This window comes from Sarcophilus harrisii, chromosome 4, assembly GCF_902635505.1.
Source record: "Sarcophilus harrisii chromosome 4, mSarHar1.11, whole genome shotgun sequence".
NCBI classification, from domain to species: domain Eukaryota; kingdom Metazoa; phylum Chordata; class Mammalia; order Dasyuromorphia; family Dasyuridae; genus Sarcophilus; species Sarcophilus harrisii.
In genome coordinates, this window is record NC_045429.1 from 56,426,546 (window position 1) to 56,439,037 (window position 12,492).

Here is a 12,492-nt window from a genome sequence, read left to right on the forward strand (position 1 = left end):
AAGATTTACAAATGAGTTCTATTATTTGAAAACTAATAATTCCAATATTATGTAAACTGTTTATAAACATAAGTAAAGAAAACTTTCTGTCAAATTCTTTTTACTATTTAAATATGATCTTGAGACCTAAACTAAGGAGAGCTATATCATAGAAAGAACACTATAGCTTAATATCTCTAATAAATATAGATATAAACATTTAAAATACAATATTAGCAAAAAGTACAGCAACACATAATAAAGACTATATACTCTATTACTTGGTAGAATATATACCAGGAATGTAATGTTGGTTCAATATTAAAAAAACCTATGAGCATAATATAATTTATTAGAATATATTAATAACAAAATCATAAAAATCAGATATGATTTTTAAGATATTTATTAGATATGATCTTTTGATGAAGAGTTTTCATAAGTATTAAAAGTCATGTCATTACTTTGATATAGTTATTTGCTGGGTTTTTTTTTTTTGAGTAATAATAGGCAGGTGATTTGTTTTAAAGATTAGATTTTATTTATATAATTTTCTAGGCTTATAATTTATACTAGGCATAGCTCATTCCTATCCACTCCTTATTGCTCATCCTCTGAGTTGTTCATTTCAATAAAAATAAATTTAAACAAAAACAGTAGTCACAGTGACTACTTCTGCCAATGTATATAGCAGTCTGCACCCATGGATCTTTCCTTCTATTCCAAAAAAGGGAAGGAATACTTCATTTTCTGTTCTTTGGTGATCAGGGTTGGTTATTTTTTATTGCAATCATTGTGTTTATTGTTGCTCTGGTTCTGCTTACTTCAGCTTATAGCAATTTGTAAACACTTTTCTGTGATTTTCTGAATTTTTCATGTTCACTTCACATGGAACACAAATTTTCTAGCATCTTAATATATCACAGTGATTTTCCCAATAAGTCGTTAATCAATGGCTTTCCATTTTGTTTCTAGTTTTTAATTATCTGATACCAGGCTATTTGATACCTGAGGTACAGGTGGTCTTAGATAAGAATACATATTCTTGAGGGTTGGGGGAAAGATATTTTCTTCTTTTTAATCCCTCAGTTTGTGATTATGGGTTTCTTATTTGGAAATAATTTAAAAGATCTTTTGAGATCATGATCCCCTCATTAAAATGGAATATAAATTGATATGAACTAGTAGCATTTGCCATTGATGGGGCTTGAACCCAGGACTTCTTAAGTTCAATACTTGTCTTCTCTTCACTAACACACCCTGCCTTGCATATATTAGCATTAATACTATAATAAGTGGGTAGAGGAAAAAAAGAAACCACGGGCTATAGCATTGGTGGTATTTTGAAGAGGGAGTAATGGAATGATTTTCAAGTGAATCACATTGCTCATAACTATCTGTAGAAGGAAAGAGGAAAGAGGTGTCTTTGTTTTTTAGCCTTCTTGCTTTATTTCCTTCCCTTAGCACAAGGATAAATGGTCCCCTCTTAAGAAAAGATTCTACTTTTCCATCCCATGAGTAAGGTAACATGAGCAACATTCACTTTCTTTTTTTTTTTCTTTTGCTGAGGAAATTGGGGTTCAGTTACTTGCCCAGGGTCACACAGCTAGGAAGCATTAAGAGTCTGAGACCAGATATGAACTCAGGACTTCCTGTCTTACTGGTGCTACAACATTCACTTTCAAAGAGAATCAAATGCTGTGGACACATACCTGGGCAATGGTCATTAAAGTGAACTGATTAGTGTATACATCTATGTAAGGATATTTTGAAGCTGAAGGTTTATTTTCTTGTTCTTGGGAATAACTCTTGACACAGCAATAAAATGTTCAAAGTAATTGGATGTTAGTCATTGGACAATTCAATGTAATACTTTATTAAGAGTCTTTTATTTGATAGTAATCTATTTTAGATTGTTCTTTAATGTAAATTATAGTTTTTATGTAAAATTACCTCTTGAAATCATATAGCAACCAAAGTTACTGCATACAATGCCTTTGTATATAGTTTATACAGACTTCTCTAGACTACCAAATGGGTCCAGGAAACAGAAAAAAAAACCTCCTCCATTTTCAGATGAGGAACCTGAGGTTTAGTAGGTAAAATGACTTGACCAAGATTAAAAAGCTACAAAGTGTCAGAGGTGTCATTCAAACCCAAGTTTTCTTCACTTCAACTTATCCATATCCCAATGTAAGATGCTAGAGCTGCAAAGAGAAAACAGGATACCATTCATGCTCTTTTGTAGATTGCAAACTAAAGAAAAGGATGATTTTATATTATATATATTTGTATACATATAAAATATAAATTTAATATATGTAATATATGTATATATATAACTTTATATATCCCTTTTCAATATCTCTTAGATAAATCCCTTTCCTCTTATTCTGTCATTATTTCAAAGTATTTCTAGTGCACAGCACAGTACCTGATACAAAGTAGGAACTTAATAAATGTTTATTAAATGGAACACATCTCTCTCTCTCTCTCTCTCTCTCTCTCTCTCTCTCTCTCTCTCTCTCTCTTTCTGTATCTCTCTCTTTTTTCTCTGACTCTGGCTCTCGCTCTGGCTCTGGCTGGCTCTGGCTCTGGCTGTCCCTGTGGGTGTCTCTTTCTCTTTATGGTCCCTAGCTCTAACCTAAAATCTTGTTAATTTATAAAAAGACAGTGAGAAACAATGTGACAGAAATATATCAGAAATGACATAAGACGATACTTATTTAAATTCTAGCTCCTCTATTTCTTGGGTGATCTTAAGAAATCTCTTGTGACTAATTTCCTTAGATGTAAATGAGACCTTGTAGTTTATGATTCCTGAGTTCCTATCAATCTCTTTTTTATTTTTTTAAATTACTTTTTATTGACAGTACATATGCATGGGTAATATTTTATAACATTATCCTTTGCACTCACTTCTGTTCCAACTTTTTCCTTCCCTCTCTCCACTCCCTCCCCTAGATGGCAGGCAGTCTTATACATGTTAAATATGTTGTAGTATATCCTAAATACAATATATGTGCACAGAACTGAACAGTTTTCTTATTGCACAGGAAGAATTGGATTCAGAAGGTAAAAATAACCTGAGAAGAAAAACAAAAAATGCAAACAGTTCACACTCATTTCCCAGTGTTCCTTCTCTGGGTGTAGCTGATTCTGTCCATCATTGATCAATTAGAACTGAATTAGATCTTCTCTTTGTTGAAGATATCCACTTCCATCAGAATACATTCTCATATATTGTTGCTGAAGTGTATAATGATCTACTGGTTCTGCTCATTTCACTCATGAACGATCAGTTCATGTAAGTCTTCCCAAATCTCTTTGTATCCATTCTGCTGGTCATTTCTTACAGAACAATAATATTCCATAACATTCATATACCATAATTTACCCAACCATTCTCCAACTGATAGGCATCCATTCATTTTCCAGTTTCTAGACACTACAAAAAAGGCTGCCACAAACATTTTGGCACCTACAGGTCCATTTTCCTTCTTTAGTATCTCTTTGGGATACAAGCCCAGTAGTAACACTGCTGGATCAAAGGCTATGCACAGATTGATAACTTTTTGGGCATAATTCCAGATTGCTCTCCAGAATTGTTGGATTTGTTCACAGCTCCACCAACAATGCATCAGTGTCCCAGGTTTCCCACATCCCCTCCAACATTCATTATTATTTTTTTCTTGTCATCTTAGCCAATCTGACAGGTGTGTAGTGCTATCTCAGAGTTGTCTTAATTTGTATTTCTCTGATCAATAGTGATCTGGAACACTTTCATATGAGTGGAATTAGTTTCAATTTCATCATCTGAAAATTGTGTGTTCATATCCTTTGACCATTTATCAACTGGAGAATGGCTTGGTTTCTTATAAATTAGAGTCAATTCTCTATATATTTTGGAAATGAGGCCTTTATCAGAACCTTTGACTGTAAAAATGTTTTCCCAGTTTGCTGTTTCCCTTCTAATCTTGTTTGCATTTGTTTTGTTTGTACAGAGGCCTTTTAATTTGATATAATCAAAATTTTCTATTTTGTGATCGATAATGATCTCTAGTTCATCTTTGATCACAAATTCCTTCCTCCTTCACAAGTCTAAGAGGTAAATTATCCTATGTTCCTCTAATTTATTTATAATCTTGTTCTTGATGCCTAAATTATGGACCCATTTTGATCTTATCGTGGTGTACAGTGTCAAGTGTGGGTCCATGCCTAATTTCTGCCATACTAATTTCCAGTTTTCCCAGCAGTTTTTGTCAAATAATGAATTATTATCCCAAAAGTTGGGATCTTTGGGTTTGTCAAACACTAGATTGCTATAGTTATTCACTATTTTTTTCCTGTGAACCTAACATATTCCACTGATCAACTAATCTATTTCTTAGCCAATATCAAATGATTTTGGTGACTGCTGCTTTATAATATAGTTTTAGATCAGGTACAGCTAGGCACCTTCATTTGATTATTTTTTCATTAATTCCCTTGAAATTCTCGACCTTTTGTTCTTCCATATGAATTTTGTTGTTATTTTTTCTAGGTCATTAAAATAGTTTCTTGGGAGTCTGATTGGTATAGCACTAAACAAATAGATTAGTTTAGGGAGTATTGTCATCTTTATTATATTCGCTTGGCCTATCCAAGAGCACTTAATATTTTTCCAATTATTTAAATATGACTTTGTGTGGAAAGTGTTTTGTAATTTTGCTCATATAATTCCTGACTTTCCTTTGGTAGATGGATTCCCAAATATTTTATGCTATCGACAGTTATTTTGAATGGAATTTCTCTGGCTGTTGGATTTTGTTGGTGATATACAAAAATGCTGAGGATTTATGTGGATTTATTTTGTATCCTACAACTTTGCTAAAGTTGTGAATTATTTCTAATAGCTATTTAGTAGAATCTTTGGGGTTCTCTAAGTATACCATCATATCATCTGCAAAGAGTGATAATTTGGTTTCCTCATTACCTACTCTAATTCCTTTAATCTTTTTCTCAATTCTTATTGCTGAGGCTAGTGTTTCTAATTCAATGTTGAATGATAATGGTGATAGTGGGCAACTTTGTTTCACTCCTGATCTTATTAGGAATGGTTCCAGTTTATCCTTGTTAAATATGATGCTTACTGACAGTTTGAAATATATGCTCTTGAGTATTTTAAGGAAACATACATTTATTCCTATACTCTCAAGTGTTTTTATTAGGAATGGATGTTGGATTTTATCAAATGCTTTTTCTGCATTTATTGAGATGATCATATGTTTTTTGCTAATTTTGTTGTTGATAGTCAATTATGCTAATAGTTTTCCTAATGCTGAACCAGTCCTGCATTCCTGGTATAAATCCTACTTAGTCATAGTGTATTATCCTGGGAATGATTTTCTGTAATCTTTTTGCTAATATCTTGTTTAAGATTTTAGCATCAATATTCATTAAGGAGATTGGTCTATAATTTTCTTTCTCTGTTTTCAACCTACCTGGTTTAGGTATCAGTACCATGTCTGTGTCATAAAAGGAATTTGGTAGGACTCCTTCAATCCCTATTTTTTTTTCAAATAGTTTATATAGCATTGGAGTTAATTGTTCTTTAAATGTTTGGTAGAATTCACATGTAAATCCATCTGGTCCTGGGGATTTTTTTCTTAGAGAGTTGAATAGCTTGTTCTATTTCTTTTTCTAAGATGGGAGTGTTTAACAAATTTACTTCTTCCTCTATTAATCTGGGCAAGCTATATTTTTGAAGGTATTCTTCCATTTCATTTAAGTTATCAAATTTATTGGCATAAAGCTGGGCAAAGTAGTTCCAAATTATTGGTCTAATTTCCTCTTCATTAGTGGCGAGTTCTCCCTTTTCACTTTTAAGACTAACAATTTGATTTTCCTCTTTCCTTTTTTAAATCAGATTTACTAAAGCTTTATCTATTTTGTTGGTTTTTTCATAGAACCAACTCTTAGTTTTATTAATTAAATAGTTTTTTTTTACTTTCAGTTTTATTAATCTCTCCTTTTATTTTTAGACTTTCAAGTTTAGTGTTTGACTGGGGTTTTTTAATTTGTTCCTTTTCTAGCATTTTTAGTTGCAAGCCCAATTCATTGACCTTCTCTTTCTCTATTTTATACAAGTAAGCCTGTAGAGATATAAAATTTTCCCCTTATTACCACTTTGGCTGTATCCTACACATTTTGGTATGACATCTCATTATTATCATTTTCTTGGGTGAAGTTATTAATTATGTCTATGTTTTGCTGTTTCACCCAATCATTTTTTAGTATGAGATTATTTAGTTTCCAATTATTTTTTGATCTATTTTCCCCTGGCTTTTTAGTGAATGTAATTTTTATTGCATCATAGTCTGAAAAGGATGCATTTACTATTTCTGCTTTACTGCATTTGAGTTTGAGTTTTTTATATCCTAATATATGGTCAATTTTTGTATAGATTCCATGAACTCCTTTCTGGCTCCATTTAGTTTTCTCCAAAGATCTGTCATATCTAACTTTTCTAGTATTCTGTTTACCTCTTTGACTTCTTTCTTATTTATTTTGTAGTTTGATTTATCTAATTCTGAGAGTGCAAGGTTCAGATCTCCCACTATTATAGTTTTGCTCTCTATTTATTCTTGCAGCTTTCTTAATTTCTCTTTTAAGAATTTAAATGCTGCTACAATCTTGGAATATGGTGGGGTGGGGTGGAGTTGGGGGGAGGCAATGATTTTCATTTTATTGATGGCTTCCTTGGGGTATGAGCTCAATAATTGAGTCTACTGGGTATGGCTATTTTAGCCATTTTATTTGCATAATTATAAATTGTTTTCCAAAATATTTATATCATTTCACAGTTATACCAAGAATGTATCAGTGTACCTAGCCTTCTACTTCCCTCCAACATGAGCTGTGGGCTTTTTGGGTCATTTTTGCCAATTTGTTGGGTGTGAGATGAAACTTTAGGGTTGCTTTAATTTGTATTTTCTATATTAGTGATTTGGAGCAGATTTTCAGAAGGTTGTGAATATTTCACAATTCTTTTGAGAACTTTAAAAAATATCCCTTAACCATTTACTTATTGTGGAATTGCTATTAGTCCTATACATTTATTAACTGTTTATTATATTGAAGACCAATTTTTATATTGTGTTTAAAAACATTCTGAGAAGAGATCTCTTGCCTTCACAAATTGCTAAAGGGGTACATAACATATACAAACACACATATGTATATACAGAAACATAAAGATAAATAACACATGATCTAAATGAAATTTTTTCTTATATCAGTGGTGCTTACAACAATTATGTCATCATTAGCATGGTCACAACTAAATCCTTTTGTAGTTAGTTGTGTTTTTCACTTTGAGACCAAAGGTAGGTGCCTTTGGCAAGATAGGAACAAAACAGCTACTAACATTGAATAGATTTGGTTTAGATCACCCTATATTTATGTCCCCAAATCTCTTTTTCTTTTACAGGGCAAGCTTAATCTTTAAATGAAACATGTTTTTATCTCTATATTAACCTGCATGCTATATAGAATACAAGTTCCTTAAAAGCTGGACTTATCTCATTTTTGTTTTCATAACTGCAGCTCCCACCTCATTTACTGGCATATAAGAAGTACTTAATATTTTTGATTAATTGTTTGCCCATCTTATTGGCATCAATTCAGGAGACAATGACTATCCCATTGATATCAATTCAGGTAATAGTCATCCCTTCCAGTTCAATGAGTTAATTGTAGGAGATTTAGAATTTCTTTTCTTCTTCTTTTTAAAAGTAGGTTTGGGAAGCAAAGACATAATGAAGAGTTTTTGTGTGAGCCTAAGAAGCTAGCAGTCAAACCAGTTAAGAAGTACATCATTGAAGAGGATCCAGTGAGGGCAGTGATGTGAATTAATCCACATGCTTCTGGTGAAATGAAGAAATGCTGCCCCCCTCAGGATAAATGGGTCCTCAGGAATGAACCCTTTGATGAACATGTTCCCCCACTATGCCAATCTCTCTCTAGGTAGATAGACTCATTGATTCATATCAACTGTTTTCACTATCAGTCCTGAAAAAACATATATAAGCTATAAAAGATTCTTAGACTTTAACTGTTTAATAAAGAATGTTGTATCAGAATTTGTAATGAGATCAATCAAAAAAGTAAACTAGAAATCTAATAATGTCACCAACATAGGGTGGGGAAGATTACTTAGGTCTGGGATTTGCCAACTATATGTCTTTGAGTAAGTCACCTCCCCTATTTAGGACTCAGTTTCCTAACATGTAAAATGATGGGGGTTAGATTAGTTGATCTCTAAGTTTCCTTCTTATTTAAAATCTGTGATCCTGTGATTTATATGCTCAAGAACAGACTCGTGGATGCAAGACCTTGATCAGGATTTAGAAACATTGTCCAGTTTAAGTGAGAACTCTTGGAATAAGGAAATGTATCATGGCTTGGATTTTCTGGCATAGTTATTTTTGGGGAAATATACCTTAAGATTACTTGTAATATCCCCATCATCAATAAATTATTTTCTTCAGAGCCATCAGATTTGACAGTACATATATTCACTAGAAAATTAGTTGAAGGTTGGTCCCTTGACCAAATTTGATTAAAAGATTGAAACTTTGGCATTGAGATGTGATATGAAATAACATGTTAAATCAATATAGTGACGTGTTCATGATACCTGGCACTTGATTTAACATTCATTCATTCCAGAAATATTTGTTGAGAACTTGTTATAGGTAAGGCACTGTAAGTTAGGGTAGGGTCTGTGCCTGTGGGATTCCAGATTAGGAAAAACCCTTACCCAATTCAGGTCTATATATTTCCTAAGACCCTCTTAGAGGGCTGCCTAGAGAATTGAAAGGTTAAATGATTTTTCTAATCATGTAACCACTATGTGTCATAAGCAGGGTATGCATTCAAGTTGGCTTTATATCCTCTAAAGTATATTCTTCCTCATAGGATGTAGTGAAGTTAGGTTCAAATCCTACTTTCCATATTAACTACTTCTGTGACCTTCATTTGTGCACCTTAGTTTTCCTATCTGTATAATGGGATGAATTTAATAGTTGGTCATGAGGGCATGAGAGGAACTTAGAAAGTCACGTGTGCCTTCTCTGCCATCTTGGCTCTGCCCCATGTTGAACTGAATTTTGAACTTTTATCTTCCAAAGCCAAGTTAAGTGTCTTTTACTGCACCACAGTGCCTGGTGGGCTGGTGACCTCACCTGGGAAGGTGAGCTACATATCCTCTTAAGTTCCTTTTTGCTCTAGATTTGTGTTCCTGAATTATACCAATTTGTAGAAAGTGTAGAATCTATTTATTAGTTGATGAATTTGATTCCTGGGGAAAATTCTAAAAACTGTCAGGTATCTAGAAAGATAGAGCTTGGTTGCTGCTCTCATGTATCTTATATCCTGTCAACATGAGGGATTCAAAGGGAGGAGGGAAGAATCCTAAAGAGGGAGAGCTGCATGACACAACTGGGGCCCATAAGTTTAATACTAGGAAAGGGGGTAAGGAGGGGTAAGAAAAAGAAAAGCACAATGCAGGGATATTATCATAGATACAATGAATAATTTCAGTCCAGATAATGACAATGATGAAACATCATACCAAAATTTGTGGGATGCAGCCAAAGCAGTAATAAGGGGAAATTTTATATCTTTAGAGGCTTACTTGAATAAAATAGAGAAAGAGAAGATTAATGAATTGTGCTTGCAACTTAAAAAGCTAAAAAAAAAGACCAAATTAAAAACCCCCAATCAAATACTAAACTTGAAATTCTAAAATTAAAAGAAGAAATTAATAATATCAAAAGTAAAAAAACACTATTGAATTAATAAATAAAACTAAGAATTGGTTTTATGAAAACACCAATAAAACAGATAAACCTTTGGTAAATCTGATTAGAAAAAGGAAAGAGGAAAATCAAATTGTTAGTCTTAAAAATGAAAAGGGGGAACTTTCCACTAATGAAGAGGAAATTAGAGCAATAATAAGGAGTGATTTTGCCCAACTTTATGCCAATAAATTTGATAACCTAAGTGAAATGGATGACTACCTCCAAAAATATAGGCTTCCCAGATTAACAGAGGAGGAAGTAAATTGCTTAAATAGTCCCATCTCAGAAAAAGAAATAGAACAAGCTTTTAATCAACTCCCTAAGAAAAAATCCCCAGGACCATATGGATTTACATGTGAATTCTATCAAACATTTAAAGAACAATTAACTCCAATGCTATATAAACTATTTGAAAAAATAGGGAATGAAGAAGTCCTACCAAATTCCTTTTATGATACAGACATGGTACTGATACCTAAATCAGGTAGGTTGAAAACAGAGAAAGAAAATTGTAGACCAATCTCCCTAATGAAAATTGATGCTAAAATCTTAAACAAAATATTAGCAAAAAGACTATAGTAAATCATCCCCAGGATAATACACCATGATCAAGTAGGATTTATACTAGGAATGCAGGGCTGGTTCAATATTAGAAAAACTATTAGTATAATTGACCATATTAATAACCAAATTATAAAAAAAACATATGATCATCTCAATAGATGCAGAAAAAGCATTTGATAAAATCAAACATCCATTCCTATTAAAAACACTTGAGCGTATAGGAGTAAATAGCCTTTTCCTTAAAATAATCAGTAGCATCTATTTAAAACCATCAGTAAGCATAATATGTAATGGGGATAAATTGGAACCATTACCAATAAGATCAGGAGTGAAACAAGGTTGCCCTCTATCACATTGCTATTCAATATTGTATTAAAAATGCTAGCTTTGGCAATAAGAGCTGAGAAAGAAATTAAAGGAATTAGAGTAGGTAATGAGGAAACCAAATTATCTCTCTTTGCTGATGATATGGTATACTTAGAGAACCCCAGAGATTCTACTAAAAAGCTATTAGAAATAATCCACAACTTTAGCAAAGTTGCTACATACATACAAATAAACCCACATAAGTCATCAGCATTCTTATATATCACTAACAAAATCCAACAGTTAGAGGTACAAAGAGAAATTCCATTTAAAGTAACTATTAATAGTATAAAATATTTAGTAATTGATTTGCCAAGGGAAAATCAGAAACTATATGAGCAAAATTACAAAACTCTTTCCACACAAATAAAATCAGAATTAACCAGTTGGAAAAATATTAAATGCTCTTGGATTGGGCGAGCAAATATAATAAAGATGACAATACTACTTAAATTACTCTACTTATTTAGCACTATACCAATCAGACTCCCAAAAAACTATTTTAAGGACCTAGAAAAATAACAACAAAATTCATATGGAAAAACAAAAGGTCAAGAATTTCAAGGGAATTAATGAAAAAAAAATCAAATGAAGGTGGCCTAGCTGTACCAGATCTAAAATTATAAAGCTGTGGTTACAAAAACCATTTGGTATTGGCTAAGAAATACATTAGTTGGAATAGGTTAGGTTCAAATGACAAAACATCCAATAACTTTAATAAACTAGTGTTTGACAAACCTAAAGACAACAGCTTTTGGGATAAGAACTCACTGTTTGACAAAAAATGCTGGGAAAATTGGAAACTAGCATGGCAGAAACTAGGCATTGACCCACACTTAATACCATACACCAAGATAAGATCAAAATGGGTTCATGATCTAGGCATAAGGAATAAGATTTTAAATAAATTGGAAGAGCATAGGACAGTTTACCTCTCAGACCTCTGGAAGAGGAAGGAATTTATGACCAAAAAAGAACTAGAGATCATTATTGATCACAAAATAGAAAAATTTGATTATATCAAATTGAAAAATTTTTGTACAAACAAAACTAATGCAGACAAGATTAGAAGGGAAGCAATAAACTGGGAAAACATTTTTACAGTCAGAGGTTCTGATAAAGGCCTCATTTCCAAAATATATAGAGAATTGACTCTAATTTATAAGAAATCAAACCATTCTCCAATTGATAAATGGTCAAAGGATATGAACAGACAATTCTCAGACAAAGAAATTGGAACTATTTCTAGCCATATGAAAAGATGCTCCAAGTCATTATTAATCAGAGAAATGCAAATTAAGACAATTCTGAGATACTACCACACCTGTCAGATTGGCTAGAATGAGAGGGAAAGATAATGCAGAATGTTGGAGGGGATGTGGGAAAACTGGGTCACTGATACATTTTTGGTGCAATTGTGAATACATCCAACCATTCTGGAGAGCAATTTGGAACTATGCTCAAAAAGCTATCAAACTGTGCTTACCCTTTGACCCAGCAGTATTACTACTGGGCTTATATCCCAAAGAGATTTTAAAGAAGGGAAAGGGACGTGTACGTGCAAGAATGTTTGTGGCAGCCCTCTTTGTAGTAGCCAGAAACTGGAAACTGAGTGGATGCCCATCAATTGGAAAATGGCTGAATATATTGTGGTATATGAATATTATGGAATATTATTGTTCTGTAAGAAATGACCAGCAAGATGATTTCCAAAAGGCCTGGAGAGACTTACATGAAC